Below are 14,335 nucleotides of genomic sequence, written 5' to 3'. Positions count from 1 at the left end.
CCCAGTTTTCAGTTGAGGCATAGAGAGGTTTAAGAAACTTGCCCAAGGTCGCACATTTGGAAATGGCACAGCGGGCTTTGCACCCAGACATTCTGGCTCCAGAACCTTCAATCAAAACTTGGGGGCCAAAGTGCATAAATTTTTTATGAATAAGGAAAGATGGAGACATATGAGACCAAAATGAAGGGAAGAAAGAAGAGGAGGGATGGAAGGAAGCCAACAGAGCAGAGAGTGTAAGGAAGGAGGGAACTGTCAACAGCAGCCAGTGCTACCGAGACACTAATCACATAGTAGCAGAACATAACTGTTGGACTTGGCAATTGAAAGGTGACTTTCATTAGAAGGTCTCGGTCGGGTACAGGAGGCAGAGGTACATAATGGGGGAGTGAGAAATAAACTGGAGGTGATGAATGCAGAGTGCAAACTTCTGAGATGCTGGTGTGGAAATGTGTTTGAGGATGAATGGAGGTGGGGAAGGGCATTGTGGTTTGTGATCCCTTTGTCTGGGGTGACTTGTCTATTTCATGTTTTAGAATGAGAGAAATGTGAGCATGTTTATGGACAGACAAAATGGAGCCAGCAGAGTTGGAAAGATTTGTGCATAAGCCCAATTACAAAATAATTGAGAAGACAACGACAGCTGCCTAAAACAAAGAGGAAAGCAACAGAGGGCCGTGCATATTGGAAGGGAGGTGTGAAGCCACTTCACCTGCTTCTCTCCATGTTTCTCAGAGGCCACCTTGCCCTGGTATTCCAGACAGACCTCGAGTCCAAAGTCAAACGCAAGAGGCACATCGGAATCTTTTTCTCTGACAGGGCCGTCAGCTGATGAATTACGTGTGAATGAATCAGATACAGATGGACTGAATTTCACTGAAAATAAACATAAATTACAAAATTGGAAGAGGAAAAATGCCCAGGAAAAATCAATCTGTGCCGACTGAAAATTGTTCGGAACGTTAATTTTTTACCCTGGCTCAATATCCCTTTGTTCTCTTTTAACTTGCTTCCAATTTGTCTGCATAGATGACATTTTCAGTCCTTTGGGGACCTTTGGAACAGGTCTGGGGAAAACGCAGAGGCACGGACTGATGGGAAGCCGTGATACAAGATGTGTGTCGGCATTTATTAGTCTGTGGGGATGCTGGTGAGAAATGATCCTGGCATGCCTCAAGGATGTCCCTCCTCCTTAGCTAGACAGATTCAGACATGGCAACATATCAGAATGGAAAAATCTATGGGCTTCAGAGTCCGACTGACCTGGGTTGGAATTCTGGAAATGCCATATGTTAGCCATGTGCCCTTAATCAAGTGACTTAACGTCATAAGCCTCAGTTGCATTATCTGGAAAATGGGAATAACAAGTGATATCTATCTCATACAAATATTAGGCTTCAATGAGGTTGTGCCTTCACAAAACAAAGAGAAAGTGCCTGACAAAAGCTATGTATGCAGAAAATATTTCCATGCAGAGGAGATCACAGAGCTCTCCAAAGTCACGTAAAAAGTGACTTCATACCTACCATTCATACTTTTCTTAAAAGGCCTGTTCCAAGGGGTAAATGAAACAATATAGAGGGAGGACCTTGACATTCAGTAAATGATGGCTTTGGTGTGACAATACCAAAAACCCAACTAAAAACATTAACTGAGAGTGACCATGTGACTAGGTTCTAGCCAATCAGACATATGCAGAGCTGTTGGTAGGGTTTTGGAGAACCGTTTTTAGAAGGAGTCCTCTCAGCCAGCAAATACCTTTTATTCATCCTCTTCCCCTCCTTTTTGTCTAGACCATGATTGTATTACTGGAAGTGGTTCAGCCATTTTGGTGGCATACACGTGCTAAGGAAGGACTGGGGAAGGGGGAAGAGGAACAGCTTGGGTTCCTGTTGGCATCTTGAAATAGCAATAGAAGCCCTCATTTGCTGACATCCAGATTTCTTGTTATATAAGAATAACAAAGTTCCTGATTTATTGTGACATGTGGTTTTGGGTTTCTCTTACTAGGAGCCAAAGCAATTCTTAATACATGAGCTTACAAAACATCATAGAAAACATGGAGTTCAAAACACTATAGGATTAATACTATATGCTGTCACTTGTATGTGGAAGTCCAAAAGAGCCATATTCATAGAAACAGAGAATAAAATGGTGGTTTCCAGGGGCTAGAGGTGGGGGAAATGGAAAGATTTTGGCCAAAGGGTACAAACTCTCGGTTATAAAATGAATAAGTTCTGGGAATCTAGTGTACTGCATGGTGATTATAGTTAATAATACTGTATTATATATTTTAAAGTTGCTTAGAGAGTACATCTTAGATGTTCTCACCACAAACATAAAATGATAATTACATCATATGATGGAGGTATTAGTTAACACTATGATGGTTATCACTTTGCAACATGTTTGAAATCAATTATCAACATGTTTCAAATCAATTATATCACAATAAAGCTGGAAAGAAAGAAAAAGACAAAAAAGAAAAAACACTATAGGATAGATTTCACTTTACAGGTTGGGACTCAACTTCTAGAACCCTGATGTAGGTTGTTTCTGATTTCTCGATAAGGAAAATGAAGGTCCAATGCTGTTTGACACAGGCTGGCTTAGAAGGCTAGGAGCCTGGGACACTGAATGACGGTCAAGCACTAGAGGCTGGTGTTGGAATTGATGATGAGAAAAAGTTTATCCAGTGGGGCTGGGGGTGGGGGATGCAACAGGAAGACAGATGGGTGCCTGAGCAGGTAGAACAATTATGGTGTCAGGAGAGGTACCCGATGAGGATGCCTAGAAAATTGGGAGAGGCAGGCTACTAGGCAAAGCTCTCATGTACTCAAGAGTCTACGTTGTGGAGCAACTTCCATGAGAGGCCACATGGCATAATGAGAGTCAGGGCATATTATTGTGGGAAGAATGTAGACCCTAAAGAATATTCTGGACCAGGTTTGAATCCTGGCTTACCCAACTACCAACAGTACCAAATGATACCATCTCTCTGTATTCTAGTCTTCTAATCTCTCAATTGACATAACAATGGCTATTTGGGTGAGTCATTGACAGGATTACTGAATATGTATGTGTGTGTATGTATATATATGCCTACATCATTATTTAGCAACAGCCCTAAGCGCCTACTATTATTCCAGCCACCTTGCTAGATACTACAGGAATACTGAATACGGTCTCTGACTTCAAGTAGCATGGAAAATAACCACATTCTCTAAAAAAAAAAAAGAGACACTGATCTTTTAAAATTAAATTCTGATTAATTCATTCCTCTTCTCAAGTCCTTTTGGGGATTCCTGTTGTTCCTAGGATAAGAACATGAAATCCTTAGCATGACGCACAAGACCATGTAGGATGTTATGTCGCCCCTGCTTGATAAAAAAATCAATCTAGTCTCAAGCTACCCTTTACTATCTCAACTGCAGCCACTTGGTATATATATATATATATATATATATATATATATATATATATATATGTCATGTTTATGGCTATCTGATTAATGTCTGTCTCTTTCACTAGATCTGAGCTCTGTTTGGGCAAGAAGTCTTATCTGTTTCACCTCCCAAAACCTTAAACTGAGCAGTATTCCTGACTATTAGGAGGCAGTCAATAAAAAGTTTTTAAATAAATGGAAGAATGAATGACAGCCGAGAACTACTATGGCAGATCTAGTTATCCCATGCAATGGGAACATGGAGAGGGGAATGGCAAAGTCTGCTTTGAGAGGAGGAAGTGGGGAATCCTTCATGGAGAATAGGACAACAAAGCTTGGCTTTAAAGCACAGTGGCATGGACTTATATATACTACCAGTGTAAAATGGATAGCTGGTGGGAAGCAGCCTCATAGCACAGGGAGATCAGCTCGGTGCTTTGTGACCACCTAGAGGCGTGGGATAGGGAGGGAGGGAGGGAGACACAAGAGGGAGGAGATATGGGGATATATGTATATGTACGGCTGATTCACTTTGTTATAAAGCAGAAACTAACACACCATTGTAAAACAATTATACTCCAATAAAGATGTTTAAAAAAAAAAAAAGCACACCACAGAAGAGTTATCCAAGCAGGGAAGCTTTTTGGTGGAAGAAATCCCAGAAGCTACTGATTGTTCAGGCTTCATTTTTTTTCATTTCTAAAATAGAATATTTGATACCGTTCATAGAGAAGTTATGATTATCGACTGAGATACATGATATAAAATGGTCCACCAAACATATATAAGGTATTATGATCAGTATGTACTTTTCTCAGGAATCCTGCTTTATGAGTATCTTAAAAATTGAAAAGTCTAATAATAATAATAACAACAAGAATTGCTCTTTGTCAATTGTCTACTGTGTACCTAGCACATGATATACAGTATATTACTCTAATCTTACAACAAACCCTCATAGTAGCTAGTATTTTCTTCATTTGAAAGCTGGAAAAGCTGATTTCCAGAGAGTTCAAGTGACCTCTGCAATATCTCAGAGTAGTAAGAAATTCACCTCACAGTGAAATTTTAATACAATGTCCAGAGATAGAGTCATTCAACTACTATTGATTCATTACCTATTGTGGAGCAGTCCATTGTTCTATGAGTTAGGGAAGCAATGTGTATAAAAAAGACAAATATTATGCTTCCATGGGACACACAGTCCATTGGGATAAGGCATATTGCAGAGATCTGGATGACGCTGACTGGAGCCACACCATGAGGGCAAACACCTCTTCTCTGCAATGAGGGGTATTTCTCCAGATTGATGGCCACTCATTTCAAACTGATGAATGTCTTGCAACTTCATCTTAGTATTAATCTCCTCATGTCAGGAAGCCAGAGTCAGTAGGAAAAAGCAGGAGTCAGAAATGAACATGGTCAACTGGTGAGACCATCAGCAGAGTGACATCAGCAATTCTCAGTTGTATTGTCTAGACCGGAAAGAAGAAGAAGGCTGGAATTTGACCCAGACACTTCAGCTCTTTTTCATGTCAGTCTAGTACATGTTTGTACTCAATATATACTTGTGAGATGTCACTATAAGACATGAGATCAGTGGTGGGCTTGATTATGTACATTTCTTCCCAACTCCACTTTCAATAAAGTAGACCATGTAAATTAGCAACTACTATATAAATTAGACTGACACCACCACCCTGAGCTGGTTGTTAAACCCTTACCACTACACCCCTGGAGTAGCATCTCTCTTTGAGTCAGGGTTTCTCCACCTGTAAAAGGGGTAGAAGGGTGAAATAATTGTAAAACCCCCAGAAGTCTGGGTGATGTATTAGGAGAAGCCATAGTTTAGAGCAGCGCAGACTTAGATTAAATTCTAGATGCTGGCCAAGTGTTAACCATGGACATTCAGATAGTTATTTGCCTCTCTGAGCCTCAGTTCCCTCCTGTGTAGAATGAGGCTATTAACTCCTACATCATTAGGTTTTTCTGTGCATCAAATGTAATAAAACTTATAAAAACATGGAACATGGAGAAGCTAATAAGTGTTAGACTTTCCCTATTCCTATCACCTCCATGAGCTATGAATAAAAAAGGAATGAATGAATATTCTTTTTTTTTTCAGAGTTTCTTTGCCATTCTGCTTTGATCACTTTTAATATCTTGGTATTACTCAATACATACCCATCATTTACTGTTGATTTTTTTAGTATTATATGCTCTAAATTCCTGTTTTACCACTATAGTATTTTTAAAGGCTCTTCTAAACACAACAATCTGAAGCCAGTTCCCTTTGGAAGAGACAAGTGAACATGAATTTATTCAGCAGTTATTTGGTAGCAGGCATCGTGTTGGCATGTTACATATTTTGCCCAATAAGACTTCCAATAAGAAAAGAGTGGGATCTACGTTTCAGAGACATTTTCTTTGGGCATCTGCAGAAGCCTCCTTGAACCACCAGGGAGCAGCAAACAGCCACGATTGAGGATTTTGAAGACTCCAAGTACTCAGTATCAGATAACTGCACTTCTCTCGGGATACGACCTGCTAGCGTATGCTGAGTAAGTCTCCCTTAGCCAAGCTGTCACCTGCAGGTAAATGATGAAGGTAGGGACCTGGGAGCCAGAACAATGTCACCCCTAATTATAGACATGTAGACCATAACAGCTTCAATGAATTGAAAAAACGGGGGTATAATTCTCCAAGTGAGCATGGAGATAATGCATTCATGCCACTGCTTGTTAGAGAAGGGGAGACTGAGGCCCAGAGAGAGAGAGGGACTTATCCAAGGTCGTGCTGAGCTAGAGCGAGAACCCATGGACACCATGTTCACACACAAACTCACTTGTGGACAAGTAGGTACCTATGTGTGAAAGATTTTGATACCACTCATATCTGGTATTATTGAAGAGGAGACTGCAAGTTTTCTTCATGGTGGGTCTTTCCATCCTGGGATTTCGTAGAGAGAGGGCTTTGCACATAGTACTTCCATTTGCATTGCTATTAGACAATCCTGGGCTTATTGCATCTCGACAGAAGACAGCCAGAAATCCAGGTAACAGGAAAGTGGACCTATTAAAGGAAAACTCAAATGTCTTTTTCAAAAATATAATTGTGGTGGCCACAGATAAAGGATCTTTCTCATTTTGAATATGGTACCCAGAAATGACTCTATCAGGAAGTCAATGCATTCATTTATTCTTCTTCCTTTCATTAAATAATAAGTTACTGGAGTCCAACCCTGCATCAGGATCTATATTAGAAACTGTGGGAATGATTAGAAATAAGACATAATGCCTTATGGCTGTAAATGAGATACAGTTCCACAGTCCAGTGGCTCATCCTGGTAAGAAACTAGATAACTGCTATACAGAATCATAAATTTTATTGTGGTAAGATATCTGCCAGTTGTTTTTCCTTCTTTGCACCAGCAAGGTATCTGCCAGGAATCCACTTTCAACTCACCAAGAGTAGTCTCTCTTACAAGGAGTCACGAGCAGAGGAGGGTACCTTGGACATATGGATGCACATGTAAATACATTGCAATCAATTGATTGGAAAGTCAATCACTCCTGAGTCACTGAGATTAGAGTCTCACAAAAGGGAGCTAGAAACTACGGCACATATCTTGGAAGGATGAGTGTGGAACTTCACCATACAGGGGAAGGACAATCCTATCCTATGTGTATGAAAAATCTGCCTTTCCTCTTAAGCTGATTCCCAGGAAAGGGGCACAGGGATTCTAAGTTGGTGATATATCAGATATCATAATCAATTTGACCAGATTTCTTAAGTGTAGCTGATAACCTGAGAAGGGCTGAGTATGTACTTGAAAGAATTTAGCATGAGGATTTTCAAATGGAGAGCCCAGCCAAGGGACCTCTTGGCCTGGTTTAGTTCAGAGGCTCTGAGCATGTTCTCCCTTGAAAAATCATAGTAGGTGGAACAGTGATTAGATAAGTGAGGCTTTGTGGAAAGACGAGCCAGCATGGCCTGTCAGAGTGGGGACTGGGGATTTCCAAAGGGATAGACTTGGTGGCTTTAAAAGCAATGGCAAAAATGTTCGTATTTGATGCCACTCCTCTTACTTTATTTCAGAGGTTAAACTGACTTGACTTTTGGATTTTATAAGCCCAAGTTTTGTTTGTTGCTGTTGCTGTTATTGTTTTGCTTATTTTTGACAGTTTTTTTGGGAAAGGGTATTCTAAAAAATCAATACTATGTAATAATGAAGTAATGGAGTAATACACAGTAATGACGCAAATGGGGACCCGAGAAATTAAGAATATAAAACACATGGGACTTTTTTTTTTAATTTTTAAAATTTATTTATTTATTTATGGCTGTGTTGGGTCTTCATTTCTGTGCGAAGGCTTTCTCTAGTTGCGGCAAGCGGGAGCCACTCTTCATTGCGGTGCGCGGGCCTCTCACTATCGCTGCCTCTCTTGTTGCGGAGCACAGGCTCCAGACGCGCAGGCTCAGCAATTGTGGCTCATGGGCCTAGTCGCTCCGCGGCATGTGGGATCTTCCCAGACCAGGGCTCGAACCCGTGTGCCCTGCATTGGCAGGCAGATTCTCAACCACTGTGCCACCAGGGAAGCCCGGGACAATTTTTTACTCTGCGTTTAAGAAGCGATTTGTAGAGGTTAAAATGATGCTGAAGGTGCAGTTTGCTATGAACGTATAGAGGAACCCCAGCTATGGCTGCACCACATGCCAGGAAAGCCTTCCTAAGGAGAGAGGCCAGAAAACGAGTGCAGATGAACTCAGGAAAATGATCAAAAAAGGGCAGTTTGGGCAGTGGGTAGTTTTCCATCTAGGCAAAGGCATAGATGCCTGAAAATCACATCCAAGTCTCAAGTCTTTTTCATTAACCTTGTATTGTTGGGGGGATCAAACTTTTAGACTAGTGGAGGGTTTAATTTAATTTTGTTTGTTTGCTTTGTTTTGGTTTTGGCACACCAGCTTTGGAGTTCTGTATGGCCAGAGGATGGGGTTCATGAGCAGAAAGAAAAGAGGCCGCTGGCCTTGCTCAGTGGGTTAGAGTCAGAGTTTATCTTCCAGGCTGTGAAAAACACCAAAGAGAATGAACCTCTTGGCTTCTGGAATAACCCTCCACCCCAACCCCAAATGTGGTGCACTAATAAGTGTCTCCATCCTGAGCTGGAGACCTGAAAGGAGAGAGGGGGTCAAAAAGTGCACTGTCATTTCCCAGTCACTGTTGACTTACTCTTCATCACCATCCAGGAGGTCAACAGGGCAGGGCTCTTCCCCTTTGACGGGGGAGAAGCATGCGCTCTAGAACACACGGTGCCTGGGAGAGGGCCAGAACCCAAACTCACACCAGCAGCTGCAGGTGACAAAAGCAGTTTGTGTTCTGCTCATGATTTCCATCATTTCCCCTCTCTTCTCCTTATTGCTTTCTTTAGCCCAGCTTTGCTACAGAATCGGACTCCAAGCAATTTCTCCTCCTGCATCATCTCCTGATACTCATCCCATGCCACCCCACTCCTGATACCTCACCTAAGTCACAGTGAGTAACTTTGAATTCTTTGCAACTGTCATGTGCACTCTCAAATCCAGCCCTCCAACCTTAGCACATTTTCACTTCTTCCAAAAAACAATCCTTTCCATCCCCATCTGCATCCCCATAATGGGAGAATTCCCGTTCTTTGCTCAGGACTTGGCTTAGATGTCACCTCCTTCAGAAACCCTTCCCTGATTCATTGAATAGGTTTGTTTCTGTGTCCTCCCTTTGATTTCATAGTGTACTTCCTTCTTCCCTAACACCTATCACAATGTACTGGAATTGCCTGGCTATTTGCTTGTCTTTTCCATCAGAGAAATAGACTCTAGCAACGAGTAGGGAGGGTTATTTTATTCTCCATCATCTCTCCAGCACCAAGTGTGGCATTTGACAATCATGCCTGCTCAAAAAATATATATTGATTGGATGAGGAAATAAATGAAGGACTGAACAAACTAGTGCAGAAAATTTGCAAGAATTTAAAGGGGGAGGTGAGGAGAAATGTAACAATGTTGCAGTGTATTACACGCCTATGTCTCCATGGCAGCTTGTGGCACCTCTGTCCAGTCTCTCACAGCCATATTCCCATATTCTGGCCTTGCTCAAGGGGTCAAGCAAGGTCTACTCAAGAAAGGAGCCCATTTTCCTCTTGAAAGTGTCCCTTGCTTCTATTTTGCATTCTTTTGGCCCTGATGTCATCAGTGAAACCAGAAGCATCTGGGATCTCTATTAACACCAGGCTGTGTGAACAGACTCCAGGCTAGAGTTGCAGCTGGGAAGAATGCCCCTGGTGTGAACAGAGCCCTTCCGAATGCACGCGGAGAGAGCAGGCAGGGTAGGCAGGTGTAAAGGAGAATAAACGAGAGTCAAAGACCCTCAGAGACAAGGGGACCTAATGTGGAGGCACATATCCCGGAGTGAGAATGCAGGTCTGCACTAACCATCGAGAAGACCTTGGGCAAGGGATTTATCTTCCCTAACTCCAGCTTCTTATCTGTGAAATTAGACTAGTATCAGTGCTCAGTTCTTAGGCATGTTCTAAAGATGCCAAAGATGAAATAATTCCCATGGGCTTCTTCAAGGAGTGCTGAGTGTTTAGTAGGCTTTGTCTGTCGTCTCTCTCTCTCTGTCTCTCCCTGTCAGGGTTCTCCAGAGAAATAGAACCGATAAGATGGAGAGAGAGAGAGAGAGAGAGAGAGAGAGAAATGTTAAGGAATTGGCTCAAGTAGTTGTGGAGGCTGGCAAGTCCAAAATCTGCAGAGTGGGGTGACCATCTAAAGACCTGGGCAAAAGGTAATGTTGCAGATGCAGCCCAAAGGCAGTCTGCTGGCAGAATTGTCTCTTCCTTGGGAAAGGTCAGTCTTTTTCCTTCAGGTCTTCAATTGATCAGGTAAGGCTCACCCACATGATGGAGGGTAATCTGCTTTACTCAGTCTACTGGTATAATTTTAATCTCATCTAAATAATACCCTCACAGAAACATCTAGAATAATGTTTAATCAAATATCTGGGTACTGTGGCCTAGCCAAGTTGACACATAAAATTAACCATCACTATTTATCTATCTATCATCTATCTATCTTTATATCCATCTATTGCATTAAATGTGTCAATGAATGGGAGATTCCCCATCCTTTAACTATATATGAGCCCACAATTCTTAAAATTAACACAGCATGAGGTGCCTTCATTCCATTTTAATCTTCCATTATAAATGTCCAGGAAACAGTGACTTAAGTCCCCAAGGCAGTACCAGAAACCCACTGTATTAAAGGGGTCTACATCTATCAGTTCTCTGCATCCAAAAGATGCACATCAACATCCATGAAAAGAAATACTTAACCTAGTTTTCTGGGAATGTAGACAAGTAGCAGCCCATGCAGTAATTATACCAATTAAGGGCTATCTGCTACCAGAAATGGAGACACCAGAGGAACTCTGATAATTCATCCTTCTCACCCCACCTTTGTCCAGGGATAGCAGGCACTAGTGAGATAGGGAAGTCAGACATGTGTGCCGTTACCGTGACCACCAGCTGGAAAGCCTGGACATGCATGTCTTCAGCAGGCAAGCCCAGGCTCCCACTGTGTTGGCACCTCAGTCTCCAGAGGTACTCCAGGGAGACTATTAATGCATTGAGCCTCCTTTGGGGCCAATGCTGGGAGTGTGGCCCTGGGTTGACTATCCCACTTGGGTTTTGGTCTTGCAGCACACAGCTTATCCCCCTCTCTCTAGAGATATAATCGGGCCATGCTTGACTCCCTAGCCAGCCAAATGGGAATCATGCCAAACTTTCTGTAAATCCTGCCAAAAATGTATTTGCATCAGAAAAGAGACATCCCTTAGATCTAGACATCAGGTGTGAAACTGACTGACAGTCTCTGTTCTTATCTCATTGGATTATTGTTGTGCTGACACAAACTTAGACATCATCTCTAGAGTAGGTATGATGTGCACTGTGTCTGTATTTTTCTCCTACTCAGCTTGACTGGACAATTCCCTTTGTCTGGTAACAGCATCCCCCTTCCTATGGTAAAATTGTCCCTCAATCTATAAGGTTCTGGTGGGAGAAGGAACCTTGTCATTCTTTTAGCTTCCAATTGCCCAACCATAGGGAGATCTAGGTTTGGCCAGGAATAATACTGGATCTCACTGAACAGAGAATGTGCCAACGAGAGGGTTGTGTGTGTGTGTGTCTGTGTGTGTGTGTGTGAGAGAGAGACAGAGACAGAGAGAGAGGGACAGAGAGAGAGAGAGACAGAGAGGAGAAGAAAAAGAGGAAGAGGGGAGGAGGAGGAGGGAGAGGAAGAGCAAGTGGAAGGAGGAGGAGATCATTTAAGACTTAGAACCTATAGAATCTACCATAACTGAAGTCAGTTCCACTCCCTGGACAGTACAGATTATTATAAGTGTGTGTGTGTGTGTGTTTTCTGTAGGTTTTTTAAATTATTAATTAATTTATTTATTCATTTTTGGCTGTGTTGGGTCTTCGTTGCTGCGTGCGAGCTTTCTCTAGTTGCGGTGAGCAGGGGCTACTCTTCGTTGTGGTGAGCGGGCTTCTCATTGCTGTGGCTTCTCTTGTTGCGGAGCACGGGCTCTAGGCATGTGGGCTTCAGTTCTTGCAGCATGTGGACTCAGTAGTTGTGGCTCGTGGGCTCTAGAGCGCAGGCTCAGTAGTTGTGGTGCATGGGCTTAGTTGCTCTGTGGCACGTAGGATCTTCCCGGATCAGGGATCGAAGCCATGTCCCCTGCCTTGGCAGGCAGATTCTTAACCACTGCACCACCAGGGAAGTCCCTCTGTGGGTTTTTTAAATTATATTTTCTAAATAAGAATAGAAAAAAGGATAAAATATTCCAACCAAGAGAATTCAATGTTGCAATTCAATAAATGGTATTTATAGTATAAATTTAATTATATCAAATAATAATAATGATAATAGTCCATAGCAATAGTAGGGAAGAATCCCACAAACATAATGTTGAGGTAAGGAAGCCAAACCCCCAAAAGTGCATGATACAAGATTGCATCAATATAAAGTTCAACAACAGACAAAATGAATCTATTGGAAGCTATGGTATCAGAAGTGAAGAGGGTGATTAGCCTGGAGGAGGTCCTGGAGGGGCATAGGAGAAAAGCTTCTGGGTAGATGGCAAGGTTTTGTTTCTCACCTGGTTACATGTGCGTGTTCCAGTTGTGAAAAGTTATTGGGCCATGCACTTGTGATTTGCATATGTTATACATATGTTAACATACATAAGTATAACATATACATATGTTATACTTCTATGGAATGTAAAAGAATTTTTTTGAGACAAACCTTGCCCTGAATCATCTACATCAATTGTTCAGGAAAGATAGCTAAGTTATTCCCCTAAATGTGTTGTGATGTAATTCATATCGCCTTTTAAAAAATTCCAAACTAGTCCTCACTGGTTTGAAAATTAATGACTTTTGCACTTGCATTCTTCCATGTTCTTTTGTGTTTTTTTGGCAATTCTCAGCAGAATGCTTCTGAATCCACCCTTCTCACAAATTACTGTGGCGTTAAAGGCATGTTTTTCTGGGCCTTATCCATGATCTACGTTCTGAAAGGGTAAAGAGAAACCAGCTCTGCTTTCTGTGAATGATAACATAGGTATGCCTGTTTATGGAAGGAGAGAGCAGTAATTACTGTGCTGCTCTTTTGTTTACAGAAACCGAAATGAAATTCACCTATGTAAAAGATTCCTAGATTTTAGATGTAATAGATGTAAATGTAACTAATACAGCAGCATATTATTGTTTTAGCAACCAGCACAACTTTCCTCTTTGGGAGTAAATTATCTTTCATCAGGCAAAAGTTCCTTAATACGTGACTGTGATAAAAATTGAGGTCTCAAGGACCTCGATGTTGGCTGGTTCCAGGACTTCAGAGAAAAAAGGCAAAGTAGCTCTTCATAAGAATAGGGGAGGAGTGGATTTGTGGTTCTTTGGAGAAAGGGAAGATAGAGAGTGAAACAAGTTCAGAAGAGATGAGAGGAAGTCTTTGGTGGTATGGAAGAATATTTTAAAAATGAACATACTACTGTATTTCATTTCACTACTTGAATTAATCTGACATGAACCCTAACTCTAAACTCTACTGAGTCAATGGCTGCCTTGTGTGAATGGAACGTGAAGACAGGCCTGAGTTTCTCATAAACATGTTATCAGAGAATCAGGGACCAGAATAAGAAGGAGCTCAGGAGGCAGAGGAGGCCTTGAGAAATGAACTGGGTGTCTGCTGGATATTTGGTTAAGTCTTTGACTTGCATGGAAATGCACAGGTCACGGAATCAGAAGGGAGGAAGAAGGGGGTTCAGGCAGGAGATCCAAGTGATAACTGAGTTACATAAATGTACAAGTGATTTATCTAGGGACTTCCCTGGTGGTCCAGTGGTTAAGACTCCACACTCCCAATGCAGGGGGCCTGGGTTTGATCCCTGGTCAGGGAATTAGATCCCATGTGCCGCAACTAAAAGATCCCGCATGCCACAACTAAGACCTGGAGCAGCCAAATAAATAAATATTCTTTAAAAAGTGAGTTATCTAGAAATCATGCTTCTCACCACACTGCACGTGGAGTTTTGCTGTAATTTAAATATATACAACAGCTCAATGGTCCTCAGCACTTTTGTAGAAGGGAGAGTTGTGCTTCCTTTCACAAAAATAAATGATTGGAGAGTTTACAAAGTGCGCCACACCTTGTGCCAGGTGCCGGGGATACAGCAATGAACAAATCAGACATGGCCCGGCTCTGGCTTATGTTCTAGCAGAAGCAACAGAAATGAAGGAAATTACTACATAAGTGTTATGTCCTATTAAGGAAGTCAAGATCCTATGAAAG

This window comes from Balaenoptera ricei, chromosome 6, assembly GCF_028023285.1.
Source record: "Balaenoptera ricei isolate mBalRic1 chromosome 6, mBalRic1.hap2, whole genome shotgun sequence".
Lineage (NCBI taxonomy): Eukaryota > Metazoa > Chordata > Mammalia > Artiodactyla > Balaenopteridae > Balaenoptera > Balaenoptera ricei.
The sequence above is the reverse complement of the archived record's forward strand: the minus strand, read 5'-3'. Positions refer to the sequence as shown.